The sequence below is a fragment of the Benincasa hispida genome, chromosome 6 (assembly GCF_009727055.1).
Source record: "Benincasa hispida cultivar B227 chromosome 6, ASM972705v1, whole genome shotgun sequence".
NCBI classification, from domain to species: Eukaryota; Viridiplantae; Streptophyta; class Magnoliopsida; order Cucurbitales; family Cucurbitaceae; genus Benincasa; species Benincasa hispida.
The window spans coordinates 19,261,774-19,279,398 of record NC_052354.1 but is presented as its reverse complement, the minus strand read 5'-3'; positions in this window follow the sequence as shown (position 1 = coordinate 19,279,398).

The window sequence follows — 17,625 nt, the reverse complement described above, 5'->3', positions numbered from 1 at the left end:
CATTGGCAGCACGGGTAGGAGAATGCGTCAACTTCAGAACGAGAGATCTCCCAATCTACTCAAGCGTTGATGTAATTCAAAGCCCGTCTGAAAGATAGAAGTATAGTTTTGATGGTGATGCTCCGAGGGAAGGCTACTAAGGAATTGGCTGGAGAATGAGAAAAAGACAGACGGATCGAGCTATTGGAAGCTGGCATCTTGATGTTTGGATGATTCCGGCAAAACATGAAGATTATGAGCATAAGATTTAGGTTATTACTTAAGACATTTTAAAATAGTTTTTAGAAGAAAGATTTAAATAATGGTTTAGAACTATGAGTAATAGAACTGTAATTTGGATATGGATTCTAGGGTAAAAGGGACACAAGGTGAAAAGGGAATTATTAGAAGGCTCTAAAATTAAGGTGAGTTTATAGCTTTGATCATTAGCACTAGAGTGTAGTGTTATAAGCGTTATATGTCCATATATATGGTGTTATAGATTTGATAATTAACACATAGTGTGAGTGTTATAGCGTTATAGTTTGATATATGTTGAGTGTATAGCTTGATAATTGACACAATGGTGAGTGTTATAGCGTTAATAGTTCGATATATCGTAGAGTTTATGTTGCTTATAATAAGGAAGTATATTTGTGTGTTTATACAGTGTTGATTAGTAAATGCATTATTAGAGTATTCACTTCGCTTTATCACTGATATTAGAATATTATGCATCTGTAGATACAAAACTACTATCTTTTGGTGATAGGATGATTTCCCTGATATTGTGTTGTGTGTACTGTGGAAACTGAGATTTGCCCGGGATATAGTTAGCATGTTAACAAAAGGTGCTTGGCGGAAAAAATATGAAGGCTTCGGTCGAAAAAATTATGCAAAATTAGACGCAATAAATATTATTAAGAGAGATTCTGGTTGGCTTCGTACGCACGGCACTATGCAGGTAGAAACGCCAATTGGACACTATAGTCACATCCCACTTCTGGGCCATCCTTCACCCTGTTATCGTTTATTACTTGCACTTACTCTTCCGACTGTGTCAAAAGTTATCACGGAGTAATCAATAAACAGCGTTATTTAGCAAAAAGCCTCCTTGGCGTAGATGTCATCTCCCATAGGTTGTCTTAGCTGCCAAGAAAATAGAAAAGTCATAATTAACATAGAAAAAGAAAACAAATAAAAAAAAAATAAAGACCACCACAGTCGCCTCTTCCGGCTCACACCCCGACTACCGCCCACATCTGCTGTTCAACTGCTCTTCGCTACCCCGACTATTATTGTTATTGGGGCCTATTGAACTTAATCCCCTACTAACGGGCCTTCCTTACTTCATCTATCTTGTGTAAAGCCGACAGTACCCACTCAACACGATTCATAACTGAATCGCCTACTTCCGTATCACATTGTAACATCTTCCATCTCTAGACCCACCCCCCTACCCTGTGCTAATCATTGCGTTGCCTATATCCTATTGTTCATATTAACAAGTAAAAATCCTTTAAGTACTGGGTAGATTTCCCCTTTAAATCCGTCTTTTCTCCCTCATGGCCCCCATCCTATCGCCCTCTCACATTTCGATCACTGCTGTTGATTGAATCGTCCCTTCCCTTCAAGCGTGTACATCCAGTATACTCCGTCTCCCCCCTCCACCCTTCCAAGTATCAGTCCGCGTACGTACTCTCAAAAGTATCCACGTCGCAGTCTCTCAAGTCGTACTAGTCCAGTGTCTGGATGCTGATATCGACGAGCGCCCTGTAGCCAACGACCCGGATCTTCCGTCTCTTGTTCGCACGTCCCCACGGTCACCCTCCCCTGCGACCAATAAGCCACCCCCCCTTACCCAATTTTCCCAATCTCCCTAGCGCCGACAATTCTTGATATCAACATTCACCAACCCCCATCCGTACCTTCTCCCGTAAAGAGCTTGATCCCCAATCCACATCCCATTTCACCAGTCTGTACTTCCCACCCACGGCTTTTCCTTCCAATCGCGCCTCTCATTTCTTTCCCCCACTCCTGTTCACCCCTCACTCCACCCCATCGTGATTTTCGGCTCAGACCTTGTTAGGCCTTCACCGACTTCCCGGGCCAAGCCCCGGCGGGCTTCTCATCCCCCCACCACGGCGGGGGACGGAGAGTTTTCTACTTTGTATTTCTCGGGTGCGCGAGTGGCTTCTTGAATGTCATCACCGTTACGCCTCACTCTTTTGTTTTCTTTTCAGTTGCATTTCGGACGTTTTTGGCCCGACACTTGATTATCTAGATTGGATTACTTTTTTTGATGAGCTTTTACACGAACTGCCATTAGGGTGTTTGTTGACTCCACTTTAACTTGAGTGGTACACGTTCCTGAGCGTATGTATGGACATTGATCTGTCACCTCGGCTATTTGTAGGATTATTTGGCTTTGTGTTGTTGGTTTCTAACTTCACGACGTTATTAGGTATTTGGAATTCCCGCTTGTTTACCTTTGCGGACAATCTTGTAGGGCTTAGTATTGAGTGCTTTCTCCGTTGCCTATCCGCCAGTCATCCCGTACACTTGGCCAGTCCTACTTTAAGCCTCCTCGAGCCTGTAATGACTTAATCCTCATCACGCCTTCACACTTCGAACGCTTGGAATTGTGTTAACTTTCTTTACGACTGCTTAGCTGGATTCTCACTGAAGTTGTTTTATTTTTTCCTGCATCGCCCGCGATGATCCGATCTTGTATGCACTGAGACTGTTTTGCCACTGGAGTTTTTACGCTGCTGGGCTCTTTTTGGCACTCTTACCCACGCTATGACATTTGGAGCGATCTACCCAGCTTATTCCAGCCTAATTCTAGCCCGTTCTCGGGTCTTATGTTTACTTTTCTCTCTAAGCACGTACTGGCACTTTACCTCGTCCTGTGCCCTCTGCCTGCTTTGTGTCCTCGGAGTAACCTACACCCCCTCTATCCTTCCTTCACTCCACATATAATATCACTTCCCTTCCTCCCCACCTCCAATAATTCTTGAAATTTATTATCCTTCACATTCCGGGACCTACCCCCCCACTTCTTCCCTGAAGCCAGGAATGCGTGCACTTCACCTTGAGGCTCCTGCTGCCTCCTATCGTAGCGGCTCGTTGTCTACTAAACTCTACATTTCCCCCGGAGACTGATCCGTCAGGCAGTCGAGGGTTGCTGCGGCCCGTCTGAGTCATATGAGCTACTATTTACCACCGGTGTCATCCAGCACCCCAGCACACCCCACACCAGACCGCCACCACCGACCTCTATTTCCGGCGAACCGAGAACACCACACCCTCTTTTTAACCCAGCCGACCGCAGTCTATTTAATTCACAGCCCGCACTTTATGTGCCCTGCTTACTCGGCACTTCCGTCCCAGTCACCGCACCCTAATCAGGGCCACTCCTCTATAGTCAGCTATTTTATCTCTCGCTGCCTTATACTTCATATTCGAATCGTAGTGCTCTCATCTGCCTTTACATCCCCGTGAATCCCGACCTCTTCTTAATTTTCCAGCCCTACCTCCCGCTCTACACTGAACTCTCCGCCTCACCCCTCATGTGTCTTCATCCAGCTTACCCTCCTCTATGCCCTCTCCACGCTCTAAACCCATCCTACTATGTGTTATACACATCTGAATCCATCCCGATATAATTTGGACGTCTAGTGCTTCAACTACCTCTGGCTCCTGTCAGCTCTACCCTACAACTTTTGTTGGACTTCTCACTCGTTCCTTTCTCCCTAGGCTCCTTTTACCCCCCTCGCATCCCGTCCCATTCAGCTTACGCTTCGTTCTCCCACTCTTTTCGCAGTATTCTTCTCCACTCATTTCCCACTAGTACTCCCCCTTCCCCACTCTTGGCTCTAACCTCTCCTGTTTTAATCCCGCTCCTCACCCCATCCGACTGGCCCATTCTCACTTACCGCTCGCCGTCGTCTTTTTCTCTCATTCTCGCCAGCTTCTCTTAGCGCAATCTTCTCCGGTCGCATCCCCTCCCCTTACTCTCTTCATTTATCCACCGGCTTTTTTCATTACAATCCACCGCTTGAGTTCGCTTGGGGCATTCTATCTCATGTCTGACCGTTGCCGCATTCCCTCCCCCTTTGTACTGTATCCTGCACCTTACACCTTCCCCTCTTTTACGCACTTTTACTGTTAGTGAATGTTGACCTGCACCTCCCACGACTTTCTTTCTCGCAGTCCCACCCCTCCTCTGTAGCATTGCAACACCGACTTTGGTTCCACGCCCAATGGTAAGGTAGATAGAGATTTTTCTCACCTTTTACCCTCCGCTGGACTTCACTTCAGTCTGTGTTTTCCACCACTCCCCACTCTCTTCTGTTACGCCTTATCATCTATCCTGCGGCCCTCCCCAATTTTTTGCGTATTACTTCCTCCCGATTTGTTGTCTGTGGCACCATTTCACCCTCTGACGTCAGTTCGCTGACCCGCTTTCACTTCGCTCGCGTGGGCTTACGCGTGCGGCGTTGAGTAGTCTTCTTCTCCTTTTCTCCTTGTTAATCTCTTTTCCTCTGTCTCCCTCACTTTCTCGTACTTAGTTCTCACTTGTGTTCTCACCTTCTCGTCGCGTATCTTCCCCTACCTTCGCTCTCGTTTCCCTGCTTTACCTAACCTTTGCCTCGGTACGTGTGCTCTTCTCTTTTCCGAATCCGGACTCTCTTCTCTCTCGCTTCTGTAACTTGGATCTCGGGTCGCTACTCTCCAGTTCTAGCTCCGCCTCATTCGCTCTCACCTCTCGCTCGCCTCGCTCTTATCCTCATCGCCCGGGCTCTACCTATTCTTTCTCTCCACCTTCTCCCCTTAACGCCACTCAATCCAGTGTCGTCGCCACTCGAGCTCTCTCCCTTTCTCTGCTTCCTCCTTAACCAACTGTGTCAGGCTCTTTCCGCCTCTCTCATTTCAACTACAGTATCGGGTACCTGTGCCTGTTTATTCCGTATCAACCTTCCACACCCCGCCTTTCTCCCTACTTATATCTATTAATTCCTCGTTTTCCCTCCTTTTTCACATATTCCGTGTTCACGTCTTCCCGGGTATCTCTCTTTTTCTACAATTTATCCAGGTCTCTCTCGAACTTATCTATCTCACGCCTCCTCTAGGTTTGTCTCACTATCCTCTCTTTATACTCTATTCAATAGTTGCTCCCAGCCTATGTACCTCTTCCAGTTTTTAATAGACTGTCATTATTACATATCTTTCACTCCCTTCGGCTTTCACTTATTCTCTTTACCCCTTCTCCTTCCATCGTCGGCCTGGAGTTCGAGGTTTCCCCGGGAGTCACTCGCTCACGCATATCGCTTCACACGGCAGCGGGCTTCTGCTTCCCACATTCTTCTTCTCCCTTTCGCTTGGGTCACCCACCTCAGCCCCACTGCAGTCTTTGCACGTCAATCTTTTCTGTCCGCTCTGCCGTTTACTATAATTGATTCACTCTGTTGTCGTCCCACTTCTGCTAAGCTGAATACCCTAACGTGCCTTCCTCTTATTCCCTTTCATGCTTCTTTCTTCAGCCTGTTCTTCTCCTGCTCCCTATGTTTCTGCAGCTCGCTTCGCACCCCTCTGACCTAGCGCCAGGGCCTTCATGGTAGGCTCACCCGCTCACCTCCCAGCGTCGACTACTCATCCTCTATTCTCTGTGCACCGCCGCCTGCGCATTACCTTTTGTGTCTCTAACGGTTTCGCTCCTCACTTGCCACCTGCCTCCACGGTTTATGCGTCGTAGGTCCGGCCCCTCCTCTCCGAGGATGCTCTCACTCGGCGTTCATCCATCCCTCACGGCTCAGGTCGGTTTTTCGTCCTCCTTGACACTCTTCTTTTACGTCGCTGTTACTACAGAGCGAGTTTCTCATTTGTGCTCACATCTCGGCCTCCACCTACGTGTTTAGCTCCGCGCTGCATTTGTTACGTGCCCTTCTCTGTACCACATTTACCACCGTGGCGGTAACTCCTCAGTGTCCCCGCTACCACTCCTGTTCTGCCCTATACTAACCTTTTCTGGTTATTACTTGCCTCTGCTCCATTGTCTGGATGAGTATCCATCGTTACCAGTTCTCATCGTCATCCTGATCTTCCTTTATCTTCTTGCCTATCTCGCTCCCTCTTTATCCCTTAACTTCTATACACTCGCTGCGGCCTACTTCCCCCGTTCTCATCCCCTGTTCGCTATATTACCTTATTGCTCTCAACCACTATCCCCCCACCCCACCCTCGAGCACTTGCCCGTATGACCCGCGTTCTTCTGTTCTAATCGTTTTCGCAGTACAGCACTTATTAATTTCCCCTTCATTGTCCCTCCTATTTCCCCTGCCGGATTTCTTTCCCTTTCCATTTGCCCTTGCCTTTTTTTAATCTTTCATCTCCACCCCTCGGTATGTGTGTGTCTACTATAGTCAATTTATCACCCGAGGCGGCGGCGGCGCGCATTTGTTATGGGATGATAACGCGGTCGCACCGTGACCGGGCCCCGGGGTCTCTTTGTGCATTGTTTTTATTTTTTGTCGGAACCGGGGTCTCGAGTGCATTTCGTCCCTCTCGCTCGGTTCTTCTTCTTCTGCCACCCCCATTCCCCCCTCTGCATATATCGAGCCTATGACTCAGGGTGTCAGCTACCGAGCTATCCCCACTTTCTATCCACTGCCCGCACACCAGGTGCCTACTCGACAGAGTCCCTACATTTCCCTTGGATAGTTGCACTTTCCCCCACTCCACCACCCGACTTTACCTATAGATGCTCCACTATCTGGTGCTGTATGCGTGGTTTCCAGCTTGTGGCGTATCCGAATGTCCTGCTCTTTTCCCGTCTCCTGAGCACCTCTCTCGCATCTATCCCCACGCCTATCTAGCCCTCGACTCGCCGCGCGGTCGGTGTTGGCGTTTCGCCGTCGACCTGTGCTACGTCTCTCTGCTCTCGCGTAGTTAACTGCGCCTGGTCTTCTCAGCAGCATCTGGACTCCTGTATAGAGGAATCCTCTATTTGAGCTCCATTTCCACACGTCATCTCCCCCCTATGGCACAGACTCTCATATACACGCTATGGCCGTCTCCACAATTCCCTCCTCTGTATCATTGTTTCCACACCCGCTTCAGCACACTTAGTTATTTTTGTCACACACCACTCTGGTCTGGTTTACCTTTTGCCTTTTTTCATCTTCATGTCCTATATCTTTTATTGGTTACCCCTCATTTTCGCTTCCATGTCATTCACGAGTCTTTATCCCCGTTTTTCTTTTATATATTCTATATTATTCATACGTTGATCTCTCTTTCAACCCTCATAATGACTCGTACCCACGCATCTTTTCTTCTTGCATCCTTTATCCTCACCCTCTTCAATTTTCCCCTGCATGTTCTCTCTTTTTCCAATCTCTCGCCCCTTTCGTGTTTTTTAGGCCCAACTTATCACCTCCTGAGTCGCTCCCTTCCATTGGCGTTATTGTCGGGCCAAGTTTCTCTTTGGGAGTTTTTCCCCCGCCATCACTACAATATGCACTCGTTGCTTAGTCTAGGTATCATTCTCACCCCCCCGGCGAAGCGGGCGCGCGGGCTCCTCATCCTCCGCGAGTCCATTTATTTATTTCCTGTTTTCAACTCCTTACCTCCATCAATCGATTTCCTTTCCCGCCTAAGAGACTCCTCCTCCCATTGCACTCGTTATCTCCCTATAATCTGAGTTTTCATTTTTTCCTCCCACACTGCGCGTTTTCTCGCTACAGATCGGCTTTGTGGCCTCCCTTAGTGATAACCCTTCACTTTTGATTGTTTCTGCAGCGCCGCATCTTTGTTTTTGAGTAATTGCCTTGCTCTCTCATGGGCCTCTACTTGCAGACTATTCATATTCCATCGTTGCCCTCGGTGTAGCTACTATTAAACTCCTCTTTCTATTATTTCACGTTAATCTCCACCTTCGTTTTTTCCCCCTTACGTTGCCTTCGCCTTGCAGGTAGAGCCTGCGATTCTTCCCGACTTTTGAGCACCACATTTATTGCCTACATTCAAGCTTCTTCTTGTCAATTTATGAGCCCATACTATCTTCTGATCATTTTTTTTCGTCCGCTGCCGTTTCGATAGCAGGTCCACCTCGATGTGCGCACCACTGTTGTACACCGTAGGCCCAGCTGGCATGCTCGTAACAGTTCTTTTCTATCCTTCGGCCGGCCGTTTCCCGGCCCCCCGTAGCCGGCGCCTCTCTTCTTCGAGCCATCGCGACCCCTTCCTATATTTCTTCGTCTCTGCGTTACGTTTTCGCCCTAGCGTTTGTATCGTCGCGGGGACCCATCGAGTGACAGCGCCGGATTTTACACCCCGAAAATATGCCCCCCCCGACTCCCTATTGTGTGTATACGTGCAATTTTTTACGTTGATGCAATTATCACATCACCCGTGTTACGTTGCACCAGCCCCTTCATAATAAGTCCCCGAGTGTTGGGAGCTTCGGTTTTCCATTCTGAACTTCAATCTTGCCCTATATCCATTTCTCTGTTCGGTATCACTTTTATTGTTGACCAGCTTATAGATTGTTTAAGATCAGCTTTTACCACTTGTAGACCTTGAGCTCTGTTCCTCACCTTGTTCGAGCCCACTCAGCTACACTGCTCCCCCCATTTTCAAAGAGATAAGAGACTGACGAGCTTTACTTCATAGTACGCCTCGCCCCTCTGTATAATCTTCTTCTTCGTAATCATTCTCTTTTTTTGCGTACAGTCGCACCTAGCGTATGCCCCCCCTCACTCAAGTTTCTCAGTTGCTCTCCCACAATCATTACCATTTTCTTATACCCAGGACTTTCCCATCTTAGTTTTACACACTTGCGTTGGCAATAACTGTTGAACTCATCAATTGGCTCCTTTACCAAGGTTTTATCTACTCACGCATTCTTTTCCCTCGTCGTTCGTTTTTTTTTTTTTTTTTTTTTTTTCGTTGCCGTTTGATTTCTTATCTTTCCATTGGGGATGATTAGCACTATCTGTCTCACAGCTCGTCTTATCCGTTATTTTACTACTAAGCTTATTCTGTTCGCATCTGCTTCTAGATTACGGAGTGAAGTTCTGATTCATGTTCTGACATTTCTGTGGTTGCCCTCACCGGCTCATTCCCGTAGGCCGCTATCAGTTTTGTGTATGTCTCTTTTAGCACCGTGCCGTGTATTACGTGGGTGACGTCTGTCTTCTCCCCTTTTGTTGATTTACCCGTATTTTTACTGTTATTAAATGGATTATGATTCTGGTGTATCCTGTAATCCGCTACCTGCACACGTGGGGTTCCTCTATGGGCGCTGCTTCCCTCTCTTTCTCCAGTATAACGACTCCTGACTTATTATTCGTTCCTCGGCTGCTACCGAATGCTCGTTAAGGACCCTGAGTGAGGTACATTGCACTCTAGTTTCTGCGTCGCCTAGTGCTTTAGTCTGAACGTGCGGTGGCCACCGACTCACAGATCTTTTCGTGTATGTCCCCTGAGGCGCACGCGCTCGCTCACCCATCAGATTTCCTCTTCTCGTCTTCAGTGCAGTGGCTGATTCTCTCTTTATGTTAGCTTTGCTCTCGAGCCACATCGCGCCCCTCTTATCCTTGGTGCGCGGTTTGGAGTCTATGAACCTGATCTCCCATATTCTTTACTTTAAGCCGACATCTGACGGCTTACGGCTTAGCCGCATCTCCTATCACGTGCGCATGTAATGATTGCCTCCTATTTGTTGACCCTTCACTTGCTCGGTACTTCTCTGCTTTGGGTTTTGTAGGTCCCCAATCTCCAAATGATGGCGGTTCGTCCATATCTCACTCGGTGCACGCCTGTTGTAGGTTTCGTTTTTTGTGCCCCATATCTTGTTTTTCTTCTAGTGGTTTCTCCCTTTTTGTCTCCTTGGCCCCTTCTGACTCTGTTACGTCTCTCGTGTCCCCCTGTGTGCGGATGTCCTTTTCTCCTCGTCGTTTATGCATTGAGGAGGTTACTTAACGGCGCGTTACTCTATTTCATGTCACTCCCTCCTTACCTATGTACCAACTCATGTCCTATTGGTCACACCTTACTGGGCCCCCTTTCGATATCCGTGCGTGTACACTTCTGGTTAGGTCTTGCTCGTGGCTCCCCCTTCTTGCTTCTCGTGGTCGAGGCCTTCCCACGACCCCATGCGCGCCCTTGCGCTTACTCTTCTCGCCGGCTTGTCGCCTGAGGCGACCTTCTTTGGGATTGTGAGTGACGGCCGCGCTGCACCATATTCCGTAACACCTGATCGCTTAGGCCCGCTGAGCGTTGGACCGCGCCCCACGTGCGTGGAGGCGCGCGGACTTGGGAGCCGCTCTTGGTGCAGCGGGCCCTGGCGCGTGCGCCGTTGGCGGAAGGGGTGTTCGATAATAGTATAGCCAGGCGCGCGCTTGGCGGCGCTGGCCAGCAAGCGCATGCACTGCGCAGCAGCGATTGGAGGGCAGATCCGCCGCCACCTGGAGCGGCGAGACAGCTGTGGGGCGCTCCACGCTGCGCACGGTCGCGCGCCTGAGCTCTTCGCGCCCCTGGCCGTCGCGCCCCCGCGTCGTGCGAGCACTGGAGCCTGCGGCTTTGCGTGGAGCCCGGCGGTTGCGCGACCGTTGCGCCCGCGCGCGTGGACGCGCGCTCTTGGAAAGAGCCGTCGGGGACGCGCGCGTGACGCGCGCGCCCGTGCGGCACAGTGGCACAGCGCAGGCCCCCCCGCCTCCTTCGCGCGTCCGGCCCGCCACTCGACGGCCCGCTGTCTGCGCCCGGGTGGCCTTTCTGTTTGAGCTGATCCCGCTTTGCAGCTGTACGGGACCGTCCTTACCTTTTGTCGCGTTCTGCGCCTTCTTCCCCCCGCAATTGGTGTGGTGTGGTTGGGACCGCTCCGGGTGCGGAAGCTTCTGTGCTCGGGCGGCATTGGCCTGCCCCCATGCTGTGTCCTACGGCGGTTTGCGTCTCACTCGCGCCTTTGGTGATTGCTTTCCATCCGCGCCTCCTCCCCTTGCTCCCGGGGGGAGGGTCGCTGCTTGCAGCCCGGGTGGGTCGCACGTCACCTTCAGCCGACGCGATTCCCCTCTCCTCCGCGTTTGCTGTCTTACCGCGTCTGCCACGCTGCGAGTTAAGTTTGTGGTGCTGCTCCCGGCGACGACTCTCAGCTGGGCGGAGCTCTGCGCCCACGGATGGCTCTTTGGGATAACGGCTGGGCCCGTCTTGATGTATGGCTGCTTCGCTCCCTGCACGCGTTACGTATCGCTCCGATTTCTGTAGTTCCTTACCGCCTTTCCTAGTATTTGTACGCGGAAGTATCTTCCTATGGTTTCGGACCTCTGGCATTCAGTGACTTTGGCTGGAATTCTAGGGGTCAGGGCGCCTCGCGGTACGAGGGCTGCATATCAATACACCCCCTAGGTGATTGTGTTGTGCTCCTCGATATGGTGCTGTTATCGCGTCCGTCCATATGGCGTGTTGTTGTCTCCTCGTGTGGTGTTTCTGTTCTGTGTTTCGCTTCCTCGGTGCTGTTTGCTCGCGTTGCTCCTTGCCCTCCGTGCGTTCGGTTATTGTTGCTTCGGCGTGTGGTTGCTGACTCGCCGGACTCTTGTGTTGTCCCCTGTGCTCGTCTCCTCGGCGTCTATTCGTTTCTCCTCTTTGATTCCGGCTTGTCGCTATCATGCATTGGTGCTGTGCTTCCTGCTATGTGTGGTTGCTGATGCCCTGCCTTCTCCGGCTTCGTTACGCTTTTTCCCCCCGGTGTTGGCGCCCCTTGCATGGCTCGTGTGGGGCCTGGTTGGTCGGTGGGCCTCTCTCGGCTGCCGCCGTGGTTGCCGTTCCGTGGCCTTTACCGTTCTGTTATCTCCTGACTTCTACGTGTATGTTTTCATGTTCGAGGTTTCGCCGACCTCATTCGCGTCTTCAGTCCGGTTGCTCTGCGCGTCGCTCTCCGGCGCGGTGGTCTGGGGGTGGGGTTCTGCGCTGCTCCTCTTCCGGATCCCACGCTTCGTTTTGGCGGCTTGCCTTGTTCCCTTTCTCAGGGTTCCGTTTGTATTCTTGTCCGCGGTCCTCGCCTTCCACTCTCCCTCCCTGTTCTTTTATCGCCCCGCCCCCCTGTGCTACGCTTTTTGCCTTTCTTTTCTTGTACTCTTGCTTGAGTCCGAATTCCACTCTCCCGTCAGTCTTTCCTCCCCCCCTGGCCCCCAGTCATTCAGCCACTCTCTTCCGTCTGCTGTTCGCTTAGTCCCTCCCCTCCGCCTTGACTCGTTCATCGTCTACCAACCACACATCCGCGTCTCCGTCTACAGTCGCGTCGCTCGTCACGTCGCTCGTCTTCCGCTCTTCCTGTCTGGCGACCGGTTGAGGCGCCCTGTCGTCCTCCTTCCCACTCCCCTCTGTTCTCGCCGTCCTCGGCCCCCGCGCTCTCCCCCCCTCACCACCTTCCTTTTAACCCTTCCAGCCGCTTCCTTGCTCATCCCACCTCCCGTCTCCTACCCGTCCTTGCTCCCATCCTCCCCCTTTCGTCTGTACCTCACCCTTTTTCCCTCGGCCTCTCCTGTTCTTTCCCCTCTTTCCCTAGCCCCCACGCTTGGATGCCTTGAACTGCCTTCCCGACCTTCCCGCGCTCGACGCCACCGCGGGACGTTTCTCCCCCCGGAGGCGTGCGGACCCACCGCGCGCGATTCCTTTTGTTCTCGTGGCGTGCCTTCTTGCTGTCTCACTTCTCGTCCCCTTTTGGTTTTTTTTTCCGGTTGACACTGGGTTTTTGGCCGCCACTTGATTTCGATTGGCTCCCATCTGTTTGGTGGCCTTTCCGCCGCCTTTGTCGTGCTTGTTGTCCAGCTTTCCTTGTGTCCGTTTTGGCGTTGTTTGCCATGCTCCCTGCATCGGGCCATTTGCTTGGTTCCCTTGGCCATTGTGTTGTTGGTTTCTTTTCGCTTTTCGTTTGTCCGTGTTTCCTTGCGGCACCTCTTTGGCCTTGTACCTTTGGGGCTTTTCCCGGTTCGCTTCGCCAGTCCCTTGGCTCTCCTAGCCTCCTCGCCTGTCTACTTTACTCCTACCGGTGTTACTTTGCTGCTGGCTTGTTTTTTACGCCTTGATTGCCTGTCTCTCCCTGCTTGGTTGTTTCTTTTTACCTCTGCCCCTGCCTTCCTGCTTGCTGCCGGCCTGTTTTGCCCGGTTCTGTTCCTGCGGCTTTTTGCCCTCTTCCCCTAGCTCCTGCTTGTCCCTCTCCCGGCGTTATATCACCTTTCTGCCCCCGATTTAGGTTCTGTTCTTGTTTCTTACTCCGGAAGCTGTCCCTTGCCGTTGTGCCCCATATGCTGCTTTGTACTCGTGGTTCCCTTTCCTTAACTTACGTCCTATTTGCCCCCTTCCCTCCCCTCCTTTTCTTGTTTTATTTGCGTTGCGGCTACCCCCCCCCCCCTCTACCTGGGCGGGCTGCGCTGCCGCATTCCCCTTTGGCACGCACTTCCTGCTCCTCTTCTTCGCGAACTCACTCATGCTCCCTTCCTTCTCGGCTGCATTCGTCAGGCGCTCTATCCGGTTAAGTGGCCTTGTACTTGCTCTTTTCCCGTCGCCTGCCTCTATTTTCCGGCGCCGCGCCCACACACTCTTTCCCGCGCATCAGCCGCCCTCTTTTTACGCGCCTTTTGTTCCCATGCCCCTATCCGGGCCTACTCTCCGCTTTCCCGTACCTCCCGCCCTCTCCCTCCTCTGTTTTAACTTACAGCTGAACTTATTTCATTCCGTCTACGTCCGTGATTCCTCCTCCTTGCACTTTCCTGCTCCTGCAGTGGTCATCACGCTTTCTTACTTTACCCCCTACCCCGCTCTGCCTACCGCTCTCCCTCCTTCTGCTTGTCTCACGCTCCCTCCCTTTCGACCCTCAGTTCTCCCCTACTGTGTCTTCTCAACTCTCTCCCTCCTCTTTTGGCCTCTACAGCTGCTCTCTCTGTGTACATCTCCCCGCTCGTCCTCTTCCATTTTTGGACCTTCAGTTCCTTTTTCCTCGGGCTCTTTTTACCCTAGCCATCCGCTCCCCTTCCGCTTCAGCTTTATCCTCGTATTTCTCCCCCTCTTTACCGCTACTCTTTCCGCCTGTCTTACCAGCACTCCTCACCTCTTCGCTCTCCTCTTCTGTTTGCGACTCCTCCCTCGCCGGCCCCTTCCCTGTCGCTCAGTCTTTTTCTCTTCTCCGCCCCTCCTTCGCTCTTCTTCCGGTGCCATCCCTCCCCCTCCTTCTCTCTTCCAGCGAGCTATTCTTCCTCCGCTTGAGTCGTTGGGAAGCTCTTCTGTCTGCCGTTGCCGCATTTCTCCCCCTGCTGTCCTATCTCCTCTCCTCTTTTCCGCCACTGTTTCTGCTTTTGCTTGCCATGCCTCCCCTGTCTCTTTTCAGCACTCCCCCTCCTCTCATGTTGCCCCCCTCTTTGGTTTCTGCCTGTTATGCCTACTTTACTCCATCCGCTGACTTCCCTTCGTTCCTGTGGTCTCCCACCTCCCACCTTCTTTGGTTGATGCCTTTCTCTACCCTTCGGCCACCCTTCTGCCGTTTTCTTCCTCGTCCGTTTGTTTATAACCTCCTACCTTCAGATGCGTGGCCCACTTCCCCCCTCCGCCGGTCGTTCGCTGCCCGGGTTCTTTCGACTCGCGGGCGCCGTTCGCTGCGGCGTTGCGGCTGCTCTTCGTCTCTCCCTTTCTCCCAGTCTCTCTCTTTCCCACCTCTCCGTCTCCCCTTCTGTTCCCTCTCCTCTCCCCTTCGCTGTCTTCCCTTTCTCGGCTCACTCTCGCTTTTCCTCTCGTTCGATCTACGCTTTTCTCTCCTGCTTCTCCCTCTTGACTCTCGCTGTGCCCTCATCCTGTTTCTCCGCTCTCTTCTCTCTCAGCCTTCTAGCTTGGCTCGGCCGTGGTCGCTTCTCCTCCGTCTTGCTCCGCTCTCGCTCTCAACTTGCGCTCGCTCGTCCTTTCCATCTGCCCACGCGCTCTCCTTCCTTCTCTCCCTTTCTCGTCCTTCGGCCTCTCCGTGCTCGCTCGCCCCTCTACTCTTCACCTTTCTGTTCCTCCTCTCCTGGTGTCTCTTTCCGCTCTACATTCTTCCTCTTCGCTATGTGAACCTGGTTTTTCGTTCCCTTCACGCATTTTCCCCCCTTTCTCTACATTTCTCCGTCTTCCTCCTTTTCTCTTCCGGGTTTACGTCTTCCAGGTTTCTCTCCTTTTATCCTTTTTGGTCCTCTCTCCTTGTCTCTCGACCATATGTTTGTATCTCCTAACCTCACTCTCTTTTCTCCTTTCTCATTTTTGACTCCACGCCTGTGCCTTCTTCACAGGTTATTCCCCTTGTACCCTTCTTCTCTGTATTCTTAGGATTCACTTTCTCCTCCCCCTTCATCTTACTTCCGTCGGCCCGGGCCGGGTTCCCCGGGCCTCTCCTCCGATTCGCCGTCCACTGCTCAGCTCCTTCTTCACCTCTTATATTATTCTCCGACATTATTCGCTATGGTCACCACCTACGCCCCCCCTGCAGCTTGCACTGTGATCTTTCTGTCCCTGCCTCTACCCTTTGTGCCCCTTCACTGCTGCTCGTCCCTCCCCTTGGTCCCATTACTTTTGTCCTTTTTCCTCTTCAGCTCCTGATCTCTACATCTACTGTTTCTGCTTTATCCTCGACCTCCTCTCGCGCCCTGCGCGCGCGGGTCTTTGTTCGAGTCACGCTCACCCCAGAGAGCCCTCCTCTTTTTCTCTGACCGCCCGCTGAGTCACCTTCCCTTTGTGTATATGTTCTGCTCCTCTGGACACCTCCGTCACCTGACTCGGTTTCTTGGTCGGGCGTCGGCCACCTGTTCCTCTCACATCCCTAGGGTTCGCGCTATCTCCTACCGGCGTTCATTCTCCTCGGCTTCGGTGGTTCTTATCTCCAATCCTCTGACATCCTAATCTCTTTATCCCCCTGTTATCCGCAGGGTTTTCCTCCTTTCGTGCTCCTTCGGGCTACCTACGTGTGTCTGCCTGCGAACTTGCTTCTGTTTCTCCCCTCCACTTTGTCACTTTCCGTGGGCCGTATCCCTCGTGTCACCCAGTACGCACTCCCCTTTCTTCTCTCACATCTTGGGTTCATTACTTGCCTATGCTCTTTTGTCTCTTCCTGTTCACACCGTTCACCTATATCCTCTCTTTCTTCTTCTTTGCATTTGTATCCTCTCTTTCCTCCCTTTTTCCTACGAGGCTTTCGCTACCTTCCCCCCGTTCTCCTCCACACATTGACTATTCCCCTTTCCCCCCCCTTTGCTTTCCAACCTTCCCCCGCCCCCACCACCCACACCACGCCACCTGCGTGTTGCCGCCGTTCTAGTTTTTCCGTTTTGCCCGATGGGCACTACTTTTATTTCCACCCTTCCCTTGTCACTCATTTTACCTTGACAACGTTCTTACTTTTCAGCCTTATCACCTTGGATGGCCTTTTTTTTCTTCCCTTCTCCCACATGAGGTTGTTGTCAGCTTCTCTCTCTACTCTTCTCTCCCCGCCGCCGCGCGCACACAGCCCCTTTGTATGGGGTGCGCGGTACCGTGGGGCGGGGGTTTTACCATTTGTCGCTGTTAAGACGGGTCATAGTACGCCAATGTTGAGCCCTCCATCGCTTTCTACTGCTTATGCACCATCTCCCCACCTATGACTTCTAATCCGAATTGCTCGGAGGGCACACGATTAGCAGCTTCCCGCTTTACTGCGGCCCCCCCTTGGCTTGCACCTATACCGTTACGTTGGGCCCCGTATTTTCCGCACTTGGGTTCAGATTGACACAATCCCACCCTCCTTGTCATTAGGCTCCCATCATTGGTGTCTAGTGAAGTGTTCCTGATGTGGCGTGCAGACTGTCCTTGCTCTTATTCTACTGCTTTGACTTTGGCCCCTCTTCTCGATCAATCCCAACGAATCCTCACTCTCCCCGCTCACGCCTAAGCCGACGGTAGTGGCGCGATTTCGAAAAAGTACATGTGTCGTTCAGGCTGGCTCGCTGTGTTTTGAAGAAGGGTCTTCCTAGTAAAATTGGACTGTATCTGAAAGCAACATCTTCTGCATACCTTTTACAACACAGCGATTCTCACAACTATGGCCAGCCCTCTATGATAAATCCGGCATTCGTACTAAAAAAATACATAAAAAGCTATTATAATTGTTTCATCAAAAAAGATTAAAAATAATCACTTTGAAATATTTTTTGCTTGTACATTTGTAAATGGTAATACCATTTTGCACTATTTAATTTTCTTAATTTGTTCAATTTAATTGTTTAAAACTAATTTGTGAAGTTAACGTTAAATTAAAGGATGGTATTAAATATTACAACTTTATTTCAACTAGTCTAATAGATTATAATAGTTGCATAAAATCATCTTGCCATATTATCATTGTAAAAAAACCGAAATTATATTCTCGACATTTTAACACATCAATGCAGAAATTAATTTTTACAATGAGTTGCACATAATTTCCAGTCATTTAGAGAAAAACCTCAGGTTTTTTTAGGAAACGAATTTAACTCAATAGAGTAGCTAAACTTTTCAAATTTAGGGATTAGGTTGGTGAAAGTGAATTCTTATCTAAGTTATATTTGATAAAACAAGTTGAAATAAATCATATGATCGCTGTGATAGTCTACG